The following is a 14,867-nucleotide window of genomic DNA, read 5'->3' on the forward strand; positions in this document are numbered from 1 at the left end:
CACACTGCTCCCCGGGCGCCTGCTTAGTGGGCTGCCCACTGCTTCACTGAGTGAATGGGTCAAATGCAGAGAAAAACAAGTAATTTCCCCATGGGGATCAATAAAGTATCCATTATTATTATTATTATTATTATTATTATTGTCCACTGGGGGGGGAAAACCCATAGTTACAGGCAGCATACTGGGGGCATACAAGTAAACTCACCCCCATCCACTGTCTTTCACTGCAAGTACAACTGCAGAGAGGCATAGATTCGATGTACATCTAGTCAGTACTTTTTACCCTCCAACTTAGACTTCTTCCCCAACAGACTGAATACATTACATGTTTATATAGCCAGTTTTTGTTACCGGGGTTCGGGTTATGTAATATGAGTGATGTTTACTTAGAAATATGAAAAATATGAATACTTCCATGATTGTGTGCTTTATATGGCCTCCGTGAACTCATACAAAATGATATTTGATGCATTAACACACTAGAAACAAGATAAATAGAAAAAGACTATATATTTTAAGGTAGTTAAGTACCTGAATTACAACGTTTTTTAAGGATGCAAGACGGTGTAGTTGTTAGCGCCTGTCTGGATTCTTTTTATGTACAGCTTGTTCTCACTGTGTTTTCTGATGCTGTGTTCTATCCAAGTATCCAAGCCATGTTCATTAGATCAGTTTGTGATTTTAAGATGGTTGTAAATAAAGATGTGAAGGTGAAAGCTAGAGCCCCTGTGTAATTTGACAAAAACTATACTTTCAGGGTTTCTCTACACTGTTGTGAAGCAACCCAGATGTTATTTAAGCTTTAAAATGGACTTTAGATTGTAGTAGTGCTTGGCAGTCCCCTCACTGATGGCCTTGTTTGCCTATTACCAATATCACAGAATTGATATGGAAATCTGAGCTCATTCCAGGAGGGTGAGATTGACATCGATGACAGAAGAACTTCCAATATTTGTCTGTCTTTGCTCAAAAGCTTGCAGAATGATCCATCTCTTTCTACTGCACGTTAAGCAAAGTGATATGCAAATCTCTTGGCACTAATGTGAACTGCAACCAGGCATTATAGACTTGTTTTTCACATTTTTCCATACACCCCCTTCACTGTTCAGTGCCCCAACCATGCAAATACTGGGCCAGTGGAAATTCTAACTCATTTGTGGACTGCCTGAACCGCCCAGCAGACCATGAAATGAGTTCATTTCACCAAGGTGAAATGCAAATGGATAGTGCTACAATAATATCGCACATGTCATAATCAGTTATGCATTTTGAAAAGGGAGGAAAGGTGTCGCTTATGTCGCTTCCTCTCTATTGTTGCCCATTTGAATGGACGTTGTCTTCCAAGACAAATGCATGAAAAGGTTTGGCGACATAAACACATATTGTGCTCAGTTCTTCCTCGCTGACTTTACATGGATTTTCATTTTGCTATCAAAGGCTAATGTGTAATTGCTACACTTTGCTTGTTCCACTCATTTCCTCTGTTCTAGTCCATTCAATATCGTACATAAAAATTTGTGATACTTTCTAACACACAGCCCATCATTGCCAGTGACTGCTGGGCTGTTTAATTTAGTCCATTTGACAATGAAATCCTTCTTTCTAACATCAGACAAGTGAACAAACTGAGGATTTGATTGATGGGATGTCACTTGTGTGAACTTTAACATGGAATAAAAGCCATATATGTCCCATCCTGCTCACAGAGGAATATGAAATGTACCTAATTATTTTCACAGTGCAATAACCAATTACTTGTAAATGAATTAGAATAGAATAGAATAGAATAGAATAGAATAGAATTCAACTTTATTGTCATTGCACATGCACAGGTACAGGGCAACGAAATGCAGTTTGCATCCATCCAGAAGTGCTTAGTGATATAGATATATTACAATATATATTAGCAATAATATAGATATGTAAGTATATTACAGAAATGGGTCTATTATGTTATAATGTACACGGTATGAAGTATGTTGTGAATATTCTATAACTATAAGTATGTACAGGCTGTAGTGAGTACGAGCTATGTACAGGATATGGACAGGATATAAATATGAAAAACTATACAGAATATGAAATAAATAACTTTACAGGAATCTGAGATATACAGCTATACAGAAATGGGAACTATGCAAGTGGGTGGGGCCAGGTTTCACAATGAACTCACCCAAAACCCTGGCTGATTGTGACCCACACCCAGTTTCACACCTTGGCTCAGGCGATTAGAGGATCATCAGGGGGTCCTTTTGTTCCTCTGTGGGGGGAAACTCCCACTAGGTTTATATCTGGGACTCTCCACCATTTGACTTTAGAACTGAAGCTTCTCGGATGAGAGGTGAAACGTCTTCAAGCAACTTAAAGAAGTCCAGACGCTTTTCTTTGCAAGCTCCTTTGACTACGATGACCTGGATGACTGAGAACCTTCACAGTTCTATTTCGATAGTTATGCACTCCATTATGTTATCCAGTGCTAGTGACAGTTCACTGATGATTCTACATTTGTAATTATTATCAGTATACAAGGCAACACTCCCTCCCCCATTTTTTTTTTAAATTCTATTGATGTAATACATGTCATAGCCACCAATCTTCACTAAGTTTTGATCCCCATCTAACCAAGTCTCTCAAACTGCAATGACAGTGAATTTCCTAGAAAACTGTGCCAGACAGTCCAGGATTTTTGAATGATTTGAATTGAGGCTTCTACTATTAAAATGTATGATTGCTATTACATTATCCATTATTATATTTCTATACATTATACAAACTGCTCATTTGTATAATACTCACATTTCTGATCATGCTTATGGGTATATAAATTGTTTTCATGGTCTGTGATCAGCATACTCAAAGAGTTTCAGTCCCAAATCCTTATATACAACGTTCACATATGGGTAAGGTTCATTTCACCTTACTAAGAAAAGTGATTATTATCACAGTTTTGTCATGTCATATGATTTATTCCTATAGTTAGTGTCTCGGTTTTTAACATTTAATTAATTACTATATATCCAGTTCTGAAAGTTCTTTAATGACCACACCTTTTTGTTCTTCTGGTGTTCCTTTGAGCTTGATGAAGACTTTGCCGTTTAGGAGATTGACTCTCATTTTGTCTTCTCAGTATCCGTGCTTGTTGTGCTATGTCAGCATTTTTCTTTGTCAAATGCTCGTTTATGTAGACATTGGTTCCTCTCAGCTTGTCTTAGCAGCTCCTTTTTTGATTTTCTATTGACGAAGCGTATTATTATAGATGGTTTTCCACTATTATTTTTTTCGAGGCAGAGGATGGCAAGCTTCAGTATCTTTACTATTAATGGTAATTCCCTTGCCACTAAAGAAATTGACAATTTGTTGCTCCAAAGTGGGCTCACTGGCTTCCTCTGCCACTACAGCTCTGGCATACGTTCTGTGTTTGGTCTCCAATCCACTTACTATTAAGTCATTCATACGGGTACACTGCTCTAGATCTGCCACTCAGGACTCAAGTAGGGCTATTTTTTTTTTACCTTTTCTTCATTTAGTTTTTGCAGGTCTTTAATCTGTCCCATCATATCCAAAAGTAATTTCTGTTGTTTGGAGATATTAAAAAGCTCTCCTGACATGTAATTTAGAGATTTCTTAATCTCCTCCATCTCATCCTCAGAGACTGCACCTTTTTTGGTGGCATTTTGTAGGCGGCTCAAATAAGATGCAAACACACCTGTTTAGTTGTTGATGCCTGCTGGTGGATCCTGGGCCTGGTGGCTGCTGGAGGATCCTGGGCCTGGTGGCTGCTGGAGGATCCTGGGCCTGGTGGCTGCTGGTGGAGCCTGGGCCTGGTGGCTGCTGGTGGATCCTGGGCCTGGTGGCTGCTGGAGGAGCCTGGGCCTGGTGGCTGCTGGAGGATCCTGGGCCTGGTGGCTGCTGGCGTAGCCTGGGCCTGGTGGCTGCTGGTGGATCCTGGGCCTGGTGGCTGCTGGCGTAGCCTGGGCCTGGTGACTGCTGGCGTAGCCTGGGCCTGGTGGCTGCTGGTGGATCCTGGGCCTGGTGGCTGCTGGCGTAGCCTGGGCCTGGTGGCTGCTGGAGGATCCTGGGCCTGGTGGCTGCTGGAGGAGCCTGGGCCTGGTGGCTGCTGGAGGATCCTGGGCCTGGTGGCTGCTGGAGGAGCCTGGGCCTGGTGGCTGCTGGAGGATCCTGGGCCTGGTGACTGCTGGTGGATCCTGGGCCTGGTGGCTGCTGGCGTAGCCTGGGCCTGGTGGCTGCTGGAGGATCCTGGGCCTGGTGGCTGCTGGTGGATCCTGGGCCTGGTGGCTGCTGGCGTAGCCTGGGCCTGGTGGCTGCTGGAGGATCCTGGGCCTGGTGGCTGCTGGCGTAGCCTGGGCCTGGTGGCTGTTGGAGGATCCTGGGCCTGGTGGCTGCTGGAGGATCCTGGGCCTGGTGGCTGCTGGAGGATCCTGGGCCTGGTGGCTGCTGGTGGATCCTGGGCCTGGTGACTGCTGGTGGATCCTGGGCCTGGTGGTTGCTAGAGGAGCCTGGACTTGATGTCCAAAATGTGTGCGTTGTGATGAAGAGACATCTACTGAAGCAGAGCCGGAGCCAGGCAGTGAATTGGCCGCTGTGAGCCATGTGTATTTTAACTCTCCTTCTGCGCTCTGCACATCTCAGATAAATCACTGCAGTCATTTTACAGACAGATAAGAGAGCCCAGACTGGATTTGACTTACTAGCTGACCGTTCAAATAGCTTTTCTCAGTTTAGTGCTTGTTGTTCAGCTGCATATCATCACCTCTTAATGATGTGAAATAAGAGGCCTCTACAGAGCAGACCCCCATCTCTGTCTGGGAAACTATCTTAGTGAAAGTCAGTGATGCGTTTTGTCCTTTCAGAAAATTTATCACAAAAGATTTTTAGATTTTTACATTACTGTGAAAATATGCACCACCACATGTTACTCAAACTGGTGTTAATAAATCTGCAAAGTTTGTGACATCATGTTGAGTTTAGAGCAGAGTGTAACTTATGTAGAGGTAATTTTTACTTGATGGAATGATCTAACAAGACAGAACAGTTTAATTTATTTATGTCCGCTCAGTCCACAAACAGTTTTCAGAACAGAAAACTCAGACATCAGATCATCCATCTTGGGGCAACTGTGAGAGCGTGTTCTGTCCCCTTGAAACAAACTGTAGGTTTCAACAGAAAAAAAAATTGAATATCAAGTTGGAAAACCTTAAATGTTAAATCGGCTGCATTTTTAGGTAGTATTCTACTGTCCCGTTTTTGGGAAGGCACGATGGGGTTGCTTGTTTCCCAAGACCCATCTCAGCCCCCATAAAACGCAGTTCAAACAGCTAATAAGTTACACACCCATGCACATCCATCAAGTTCAAACTGGTCTAATACATTTTAATTTAGCTTGAAAAAAGTACCTCTAAAGTACAAGGACAGGACTGAAAATAATTTAAAAAACTGCCAGTGCCCAAAGAAACACCTTCATAAAACCTGCAGAGCCTCTTTTATGCAAAATATAGACAAATTATGAGTTGCTCAAGTCTTTTGCACGGTATAAGAGTTTAAAGAAATCTAAAGAATAATTCAAAATATTATGTTGCAACCTCAATATTTTGATTATAGAAAGTAGAAAAATGAAGGACATGCTGATAATTCAAACAGAGGTCTGAACAATCCAGCAAACCATAGGCTAAATGAAAAATTAAAGCTCCAGCGGTCAGGTTTGGGATCTATGAGGAAGCTATGAGGAGCTCAGCGGCTGACTGTCATCTGGCTGACCTCCAGCCAAAAGCTGCAAGACGGCCATAGGGGTAGATGTAGCTATACAAAGTGATAGCAACATCAATAACACAAGAAGTTAAGAAGTACCAAGATCTGAGGACCTGGAGAAGATGTGAAAGGTGAAGATAATGGTCCTCGTAGTAATCTAAGCATTCAGAACAGTGACCCCCAGACTGTGCGACTGGTTCCAGCAGATCCCATTAATGGCATCAGACATCTCTGCTCAAAACAGCACAGTCCTGGTATTAGCAAGCTCCCTGGACCAAAGCTTGAATGACAAAGACTGAATGAAGGGGCAGTGGACATTTATTTTTTTATCTCACATAAAAAATTGTCACACACCCCAGACATAGGGATGATTTCTAATCACAATTTGATTGAACAAATTATTTTACTGCTACAATATAATCTCCAGCATTAACATTGCATTAACAATATAACAGAGAGCTTTAAGATGTTTAGACATACAGGCACCATATTAACCTTTATTCCAGGTGCAATTATAACTATTTTTATACACACCCTGCAGTTTGTGCCTTTTAAAGAGTTGAAGCTCAGTCAGTTAATTGAAGGTCAGAAGCTTCGTCCGGCGCTATGTCCAGACTATGACCATCTATTGTGTAAGTGACTTAGAGCTATGGAAGGATTGCCTACACGCTTACAAAACATACATGCCATGTTATTCATTATTATCTTTTATTCGTTTATATCCTTTTTATTAAGCTTTGAGTAGTGGCATTTGATTAAAGCATTTATTCAATATATTCCGTATATAGTTTCAGTTAGGTTGTTACACATATGAGAGTGGCTTCTGTCTGGTAAGAGGTTATGAGTTTAGTTGGCGAGGTGAGACAGAGTGCATTTGAGGTCGAGACACACACACAATAGGTAGACTCATATTCTAGGTAAGAGTTCAGACATATTTTGCAAGCTTGTAGCTGCATTTTGTGCCTGCATAAGTGACAGTTTGTTGCAGGACGTGCGTCTGATGTTCCAGAGATAAGCGAGAGCAAGACGAGCTACAGGAAGCAGCTGGCGTGGAGACGGAGAAAATCTTCTTTTCAAATGTGTCAGAAGTCGTTAACAGAACGTTTGTGGTTTTGAAACTTATGCATGTATTGTATCTGCTTGACGCAAGAGGGGGCGTAATAATACCCTGATGTTATAAAACAACTGCTTGTGTATTGTTAGGAGGAGATCGAAGCTGATTGTTTGACAGCGTTCATCTCCCCACGCGTGTGTTCATTAAAATCATTGTTTGACCCAACCCCTCTGGACCAGTGTTGCTTTGTATCCCTCCTCAATATCTGAAACCGTAACAATCGTCATTGTTGTCATCTGAGGAGGCAGCAGTCTCATTTTGTACAGAATAAATGTCTCTTGACCCATGAAGGCCTCTTTTTTGTGAATGTGCACAGAGTCTAAGGCAGAACGCTGGTCTTTACAGTGAAAGTTGATAAGACTGTTGTGATTTGCATTCTCTAGCTGTGGTTTAAAGTTCGGATGATTTAGACTGGAACACTGGGCTTCGTTCACTGATAGTGTACCCCTCTGAGGACTGTTTGAAAAACGGAGACACTATTAAACGTCCCATTATTGAAAAAGGTTAGTATTTCAAGAAAAATGGCTGTTCATAGAAGTCAGTCAAGTGTTTGACCTTAGCAACTATGTTGAATCAGTGCCTATAATATCAGAAGATGTTGTTTTTAACATATACATGAATCTGAACTGGGAGAGGGCCCAACCCTCATTTTAGTGAAATAGTTTTGTTAACAAGGAAATTGATTAACAACTTCATGTGAGTCCTACAATAGACACAGAATATTTGTTTGGCCTATGTTTAACTTTGTCTCTTAGAGTATGCCAGTGATTTTTTAAATAATGTTCTCCAGTCTCAGTTTCTCTTGTTGATGAATCTTTCAGCAGTCTTTGCACATTTTTGGTTGTGTGCAAAGACTTATGGGCTCAAAATGTGGTCATAAATATTTTGTACTTGTAAAAAACATTTGTGTGTGGACTTAGAAAAAAAACCCCTGCAAGTTACAAGTACGGATTTTGACCCTATTTTTCTTCCTTTCATCTGATTGGTCAATGTCATGTCAATCACAAATGTAACAATCCAATCAGAGAACAGATGGGTTTGGCTGTCGGAGGGGCGCTTTTTTGAACTGCAGGTCCTTGAAGGGAATAAATGCCCTTTTACATGCCAACCCAGCGTTTTCCTTCATCACCACGAAGGAAAACAGTCTGTGGTCGTCCGAGTTTGGTGATTTTTGTGTCACAGGTCTACGTGTTTAATACAGGGACTTCCACAGCCTTTTCAACAGCGCTACGGACCGCGGGGTGGGGGCGGGCAGTGTTTTGGAAATGACAGTCTTCATTACAAAGCTTTCTTCGTTATGAATTAGCATGAATTAGCATGTAGCCCTGACCCCCATCGTAAGCAAATGCTTCGAGAAGCTGGTCAGGGACTTCATCTGCTCTGCACTACCCGACTCACTGGACCCTCTACAGTCCGCATACCGCCACAACAGGTCCACTGATGATGCCATAGCCCTGACACTACACACTGCCCTGTCACACCTGGAGAAGAGAGACATGTATGTGAGGATGCTGTTTGTAGATTACAGCTCAGCATTCAATACCATCGTTCCCTCGAAGCTGGACAGGAAACTGCAGGATCTAGGACTGAGCAGCTCCCTCTGCAGCTGGATCCTTAGCTTCCTGTCTGACAGACGCCAAGTGGTCAGACTGGGCAGCATCACCTCATCCCCCGTCACACTGAACACTGGTGCTCCACAGGGGTGTGTACTGAGCCCTCTCCTGTACTCACTCTACACCTACGACTGCACAGCCACTAACTGCTCCAACATCATTGTGAAGTTTGCGGACGACACTACAGTGGTGGGTCTTATCACCAACGGTGATGAGACGGCTTACAGGGAGGAGGTCAGCGCCCTGACCCACTGGTGTCAAGACAACCATCTCACCCTCAACGTCGCAAAGACAAAGGAGTTGATAGTGGACTTCTGGAGGTGCAGAGAAGTACACACCCCCATCACCATCAACGGCGCTGCTGTGGAGAGAGTGAGCAGCTTCCGCTTCCTTGGTGTACATCTGGCTGAGGATCTTACGTGGTCAGTACACACAAACAAAACAGTGAAGAAGGCGCAGCAGCGCCTCTTCTTTCTCAGGAGACTGAAAAGATTCGGCATGAGCCCCCGCATCCTCAGGACCTTCTATTACTGTGCCATTGAGAGCATCCTCACTGGATGCATCACCACCTGGTATGGCAACAGCACCGCCTACAACTGCAAAGCTCTCCAGCGAGTAGTGCGGTGCTCTGAACGGATAATTGGAGGTGAGCTTCCCTCCCTCCAAGACATCTACAGGAAGCGGTGCCTGAGGAAAGCGGGGAGGATCATCAAGGACTCCAGTCACCCCAGCCATAAACTGTTCAGACTGCTTCCATCAGGAAGGAGGTTCTGCAGCATCCGGTCCCGTACCAGCAGACTGAGAGACAGCTTTTTTCATCAGGCCATCAGACTGCTGAACACGTCATAGACACCTCAGCTTCACTACTGGAACTTTAACATTATGCACTCCATACTGTACAGTAATGCCACTGTTTTGCACATGTCTCACTCTGTATATTTTTATATATTTTATTTATTGTTTACTCTATTTAATTTGTAAAATATGTGTACACACACACACACACACGTAGAAAAATATTTAGTATACACATCCAGAAATGCATATACTATTATATATTGTACATATATTTATTAGTTTCAGATGTAGCCATTCTTGTATTTTGCTTGTTTACGTTATTGTATTTTGCACAACTCTGTTGCTTGTGAAGCTCGCACACAAGAATTTCACTCACATGTGCTGTACCAGTGTACCTGCACATGTGATGTGACAATAAAAGTGATTTGATTTGATTTTACATGTTTTTATTGAACATTTGAAGAACCAGCAAAAAAAACAAACTCTTGTAGAGGACATAAAGTCAGAGATAGAAAAGACAAGGAGCAGGTGCATCTAGTACAGGCAGAGCTGCTGCAAAAACCCACAGAGCCCAGCAGCCAACAACAAATTCTGGATCCTTTGCTTTTAGTTAGCAGTTAGCATTAGCAGCACATCCTGCATCCGATGTGAAAGGACTTTTATGCTGCGCGCTGTGACTCACAGCAATGGTCCCGGGTCAGCCCTGACTTTGTGTTAAACTTATCCTAAAGTAATAATAGTATTTCTAACCACTGATATACCACAACTTTGATTGTGACCTACACCCATTTTCACACCTTGGCTCAGGCGATTAAGTAGAGGATGAACCCTCTTTGGGGGTGGGCACTCCCACAGGGCTTAAAATCTGGTACTCTCTACCAATTGCTCTTAGAACTGAAGAAGCTTCTCGGATGAACACTTAAAGAAATCCAGACACTTTTATTTCCAAGTTCCTTAGACAGCACTCAAGTAAATAAAATAGTAACCCGTTATCTATGCCCCAAAATTGATTCTGTATAGATGAATGTAGTGGGAGAAACGTTTCGTCCCTCATCCAAGTGACTTCTTCAGTCTCAGCTGACTGCAGGTTTCCACAAATCTTATAAACAGTACAAGGTTGGGGAAACCTTATCTATGTTAATCTTTAATCTTGAACACACGTACGAATTGTGTGAGACAATAGCACCTGCTTCACAGCAGGGAGAATTGACCCACATTGTTAAAGAGCGTTCATATAATTTCAAGATCTTGTTTTAAAACTGATCAGTTCATTTACAAAAAATGTCACAACAAGAAAGCAGAGGACCAGGCTTGGACTTGGATATGTCTTCTGGAGTGCTGCCATAGCCCCATAGCTGACTGTCTGTTATCTGCTGCACTGCACATCATGTCAGTGCAAAGTACCCCTTTAGATAGGCACTATCTACAACAAGCACTTGGTTGAAGTGATAAAGCTCCTTGCTGCTCCATTTTCCCAGATAGGAAACATTATTTGTGTCTAAATGGACTTTTTAACTTTTTCTTCCACAGGAAAATGAAAAATGTGCTTTCTCCTCAATAACCTTGTCCTGTTGGGAAGCAAAAAATTAAACTGCTGCACCCGACAACACAAAAAATTGCATTAAAATGGCATTAGCTAATACTTTGTAGTTATGAACCTTGTTTCAACAGCAGTTTTTTGTGAAAAGGTTGTCATAAAGTGCACATGCTCTACACTAAACAGCACACAGACACAGTGAAAGACTGGATCCACAGGACATGGAGTGTTTGTCTGTTTTAAACCGTTCATTTAAAACTCCATCATCACATATGTCTGGAGCTGGCCATCTGGTCAGGGTCTGGGCTGGTGGGCCTCCCCGCTGCTATGGGTCTGCTTTTTCCACCTCAGAGTAAAGGGGACCATCTCCTGGGCCTGGGGGTAGATTCCCCTTCAAGGGCTGCTGTAGAGTCTGTTTGAGCAGTGTGAGTGTGTGTAATGTGCTCAGTACTGTGTGTTTCCATGTTGAGTGAGTGCTGAGTATTTGCATATGTGTGCATGAGGGTGGGAATGCACGTTTGTGTCTGTGTGTGCCTGTTTGTTTTTCCACTTGATAAAAGTCAACGTGAGGGTTCCTGATGGTTAGAGACAAATGCAATCGCATGGCAGGATGCTGTAAACGGACCAAGCTTCAGTCAGGAGAACAACTGAGACAGGGTTCATACGCCTTTTTCAGGGTCAAATTCAAGCATTTTTTAAGCACTTTCAAGGTCCCTTTTCAAACTTTTCCAGCACAGGCCTCAGTGTGAGCTTGAAGACATTTATAATGTTTAAGTAGTTTAATGTGTCGGTGCTGACGATAAACACAGTTTGAATGAAAGCCGGGAAACTTTGGTAGCACAGAAACAAGTGGCTATTCTTTGTGACCATATGGATCAGTCATATTACCATTATTTCACCCAAAGGCACCAAGTTAATACTCAAAAAAGCTGCAGGAATACACACAAATATAAACAGTACTTTTAGCCTTTAACCCTCTGGGGTCCAGGGTATAACTGGCCGTTTTTGACTACTGGCCTCATATTTCACCTTTAAAACCTGTTTGTCTCATTTTGACAAACTGTATCAGCACAATTTATCTAAATTCAGACAAAATTTAAAATATCAGTAGAAAGTGATATTTTTGACTGTACAAACCACAGGCACGTTTAACGAATCATTTTCATAACTTGAAATGCAAATAGAAATTGTACATTTTTAAAAAATATGCACAAGTTTTGCAAACAACAAAGTTATTTGGTACTATTTACCTAAAAATGCAGCCAAGGCTCAGACGTTTTTCATATAACCATTTAAACAGAACAATCAGATGTTCTGCGTCAAATAAGAAGACACAAAAATGATTTATGCAACTCCAAAAATAGTTTGTGTCACTATAACAGATGAGAACAGCACAGGGATAAACCTGCAGGTCTGACAGCAGCTGTGTCAGCGTTTACACTGCAACCTGCCTTTGGTGGCTTTAAGGCAGCAACTGTGACCATCACTAGTGGAACTGACACACAAAACAAAGACAGCACACTAACTACACAAGACAGCACACTAACTTGAGACTCCAAACACGGCAAACGTCACAAACCTCTCACGTATCAAAACTCTCTCTCTCTTTCGCTCACTCCTAAAACTTCCCTCTCTTCGCAAACGACCAGATGTCACATGTTGCCATATCATTTTTTGATTGGTCCACACGGTACATTTTTCCACCAATAGGGAAAGTGCTTTTTCTTTTTTCACTCACAATCAAAGCATGTTTGTTGGCGCTCTCCTTAGAGAACACAGTTTTTACCGTTTCTTCCCGGAGTAAACGCCACTGTTGTATTCAGAAAAAAAACATCGGTTTTACGTGGCCTATCAACACAATTTAAACACTGGTACATAGTTTGAAGTCCGCTCGTTCGACCCAAGTTGAAATGGAGACTGTGGGTCTGTCGACCCCAGAGGGTTAACCAGAAAGGCTTAAGCAGCGGATTCACTTCCTCTGTGTCCTCAGGGAGAATAACCTGTACTGGAAGATGCAACTGGCCTTCTACGACTCCTCAATGGAAAGCGTTCTCTCCTACTGCTATGGTGTTTGGTACACAGGGGTCAAACACTATCAGCAAACACTTTCCTCGCAAAACCCACCCCTGCCCACCCACCTCATCAATATGAGCCATGGTCTGAGTAACTCTCATCACTAAGGCCAATCACACACAGACTCTACTCAGACCAAGTCCTTTGCTCTACTTTCAAGCACTTTGCAACCTTTTCTCCAACGTGTTCCTTTTCTATTGTTTTTAATAGATTCGTCTTGATTGTATATATTTCTCCTGTTTGTTAATTATACCTGCTGTCTTACTATTTATATTTTATTTATCCACAGTTGGTGTGGAGCACCCATAATTTAATTTTACATGTGCAATGGAAATAAAGGGCAATTCAATTCAATTCTTATTACGACACTTAAAACAGAGCAAAGTGGCTTAATGCTTCCCACAACGTCTACTTTTTAAATTTAAATGTAAAATTCTAAATTTTAAAAGTAAGTAGACAATGATTTAATTGATTTCAGAATTTTCTTCTCAATCAATCAATCAATCAATCAATCAATCAATCAATCAATCAATCAATGTTTATTTCTATAGCACATTTAAAAAGGACCAGTGTCCACAAAAGTGCTTCACACAAGTGCCGGAATGCAGGTTACAACAAAAGACAACAAAAACAATTACAGTTATGTAGCACAAATGCAGACCAGGTGGAAGTCCGAACTAATGTGCTTAAAAGGCTAGATTAAACAAGTGAGTTTTTAAGCGCGATTTAAGTCTAACTCTAGTCTTTCGGCGGAGCCTTGGTTGCACTAAGAGCAGTTGGTTAGAGGATCTAAATGCTCTTATGGGGCTATACAAGTCGATGAGGTCAGTTAGGTAACTTGGTGCCAGGTTATTTAAAATTCTAAAAGTATACAAAAGGATTTTAAAAACGATATGGTATTTGATGGGGAGCCAGTGTAGATTGGCTAGAACAGGGGTGATGTGATCATGCCTTCTGGAGCCAGTTAAGAGGTGTGCTGCGGCATTTTGAACTAATTGCAAGTGTTGGAGGAGAGAGAATTGGAGGCCGAAATATAGCGAGTTGCAATAGTCCAATCTAGAACTAATGAAGGCGTGGATAAGCTTTTCAAAGTCTTAATGTGGAATATAGGGCTTTGCCTTGGAAATTTGGCATAGCTGGTAAAAACTCATTTTTGCAACTGTGGGCACTCACTCGTGCCCACAGTTGACTAGCTTTTCTAACTGGAAAACATTCTTATCACTATACTCCGCTGAGTTTAATAAAATAAAGAGAGGGCCTTGACATCATATTATTTTTAAGTGATTATTTCTCATCCATTAAATGTATCAATGAAAATATTAGAATAACACAAGGGATACCATGAAAGATTTGCTAATAGTCTTAGTTTGGAAATTAATATTCAATTCAATTTTATTTATATAGCGCCAAATCACAGCAACAGTCACCTAAAGGTGTTTTATATTGCACAGTAGATCGTACACTAATAGATACAGAGAAAAACCCAACAATCATATGACCCCCTATGAGCAAGCACTTTGGCGACAGTGGGGAGGACAAACTTCCTTTTAACAGGAAGAAACCTCCAGCAGAACCAGGCTCAGGGAGGGGCGGGGCCATCTGCTGTGATTGGTTGGGGTGAGAGAAGGAAGACAGGATAAAGACATGCTGTGGAAGAGAGACAGAGGTTAATAACAGATATGATTCAATGCAGAGAGGTCTGTTAACACATAGTGAGTGAGAAAGGTGACTGGAAAGGAAAAACTCAATGCATCATGGGAATCCCCCGGCAGCCTACGTCTATTGCAGCATAACTAAGGGAGGATTCAGGGTCACCTGGTCCAGCTCTAACTATATGCTTTAGCAAAAAGGAAAGTTTGAAGCCTAATCTTGAAAGCAGAGATAGTGTCTGTCTCCTGAATCCAAACTGGAAGCTGGTTCCACAGAAGAGGGGCCTGAAAACTGAAGGCTCTGCCTCCCATTCTAC

The 14,867-nt window shown here is 42.0% G+C and overlaps 1 protein-coding gene across 1 annotated transcript in view; it reads right to left on the bottom strand.

The window, feature by feature from the left end:
* LOC146609010 (uncharacterized) overlaps nt 1–14,867 on the bottom strand; it is a 50,483-nt gene that overhangs the window by 1,015 nt on the left and 34,601 nt on the right. The gene's annotated exons all lie outside the window — the stretch shown is intronic.

This window comes from Diplotaxodon limnothrissa, linkage group LG23 (assembly GCF_057381915.1).
Source record: "Diplotaxodon limnothrissa isolate DT_005_m linkage group LG23, D_limnothrissa_male_GT1.1, whole genome shotgun sequence".
NCBI lineage: Eukaryota > Metazoa > Chordata > Actinopteri > Cichliformes > Cichlidae > Diplotaxodon > Diplotaxodon limnothrissa.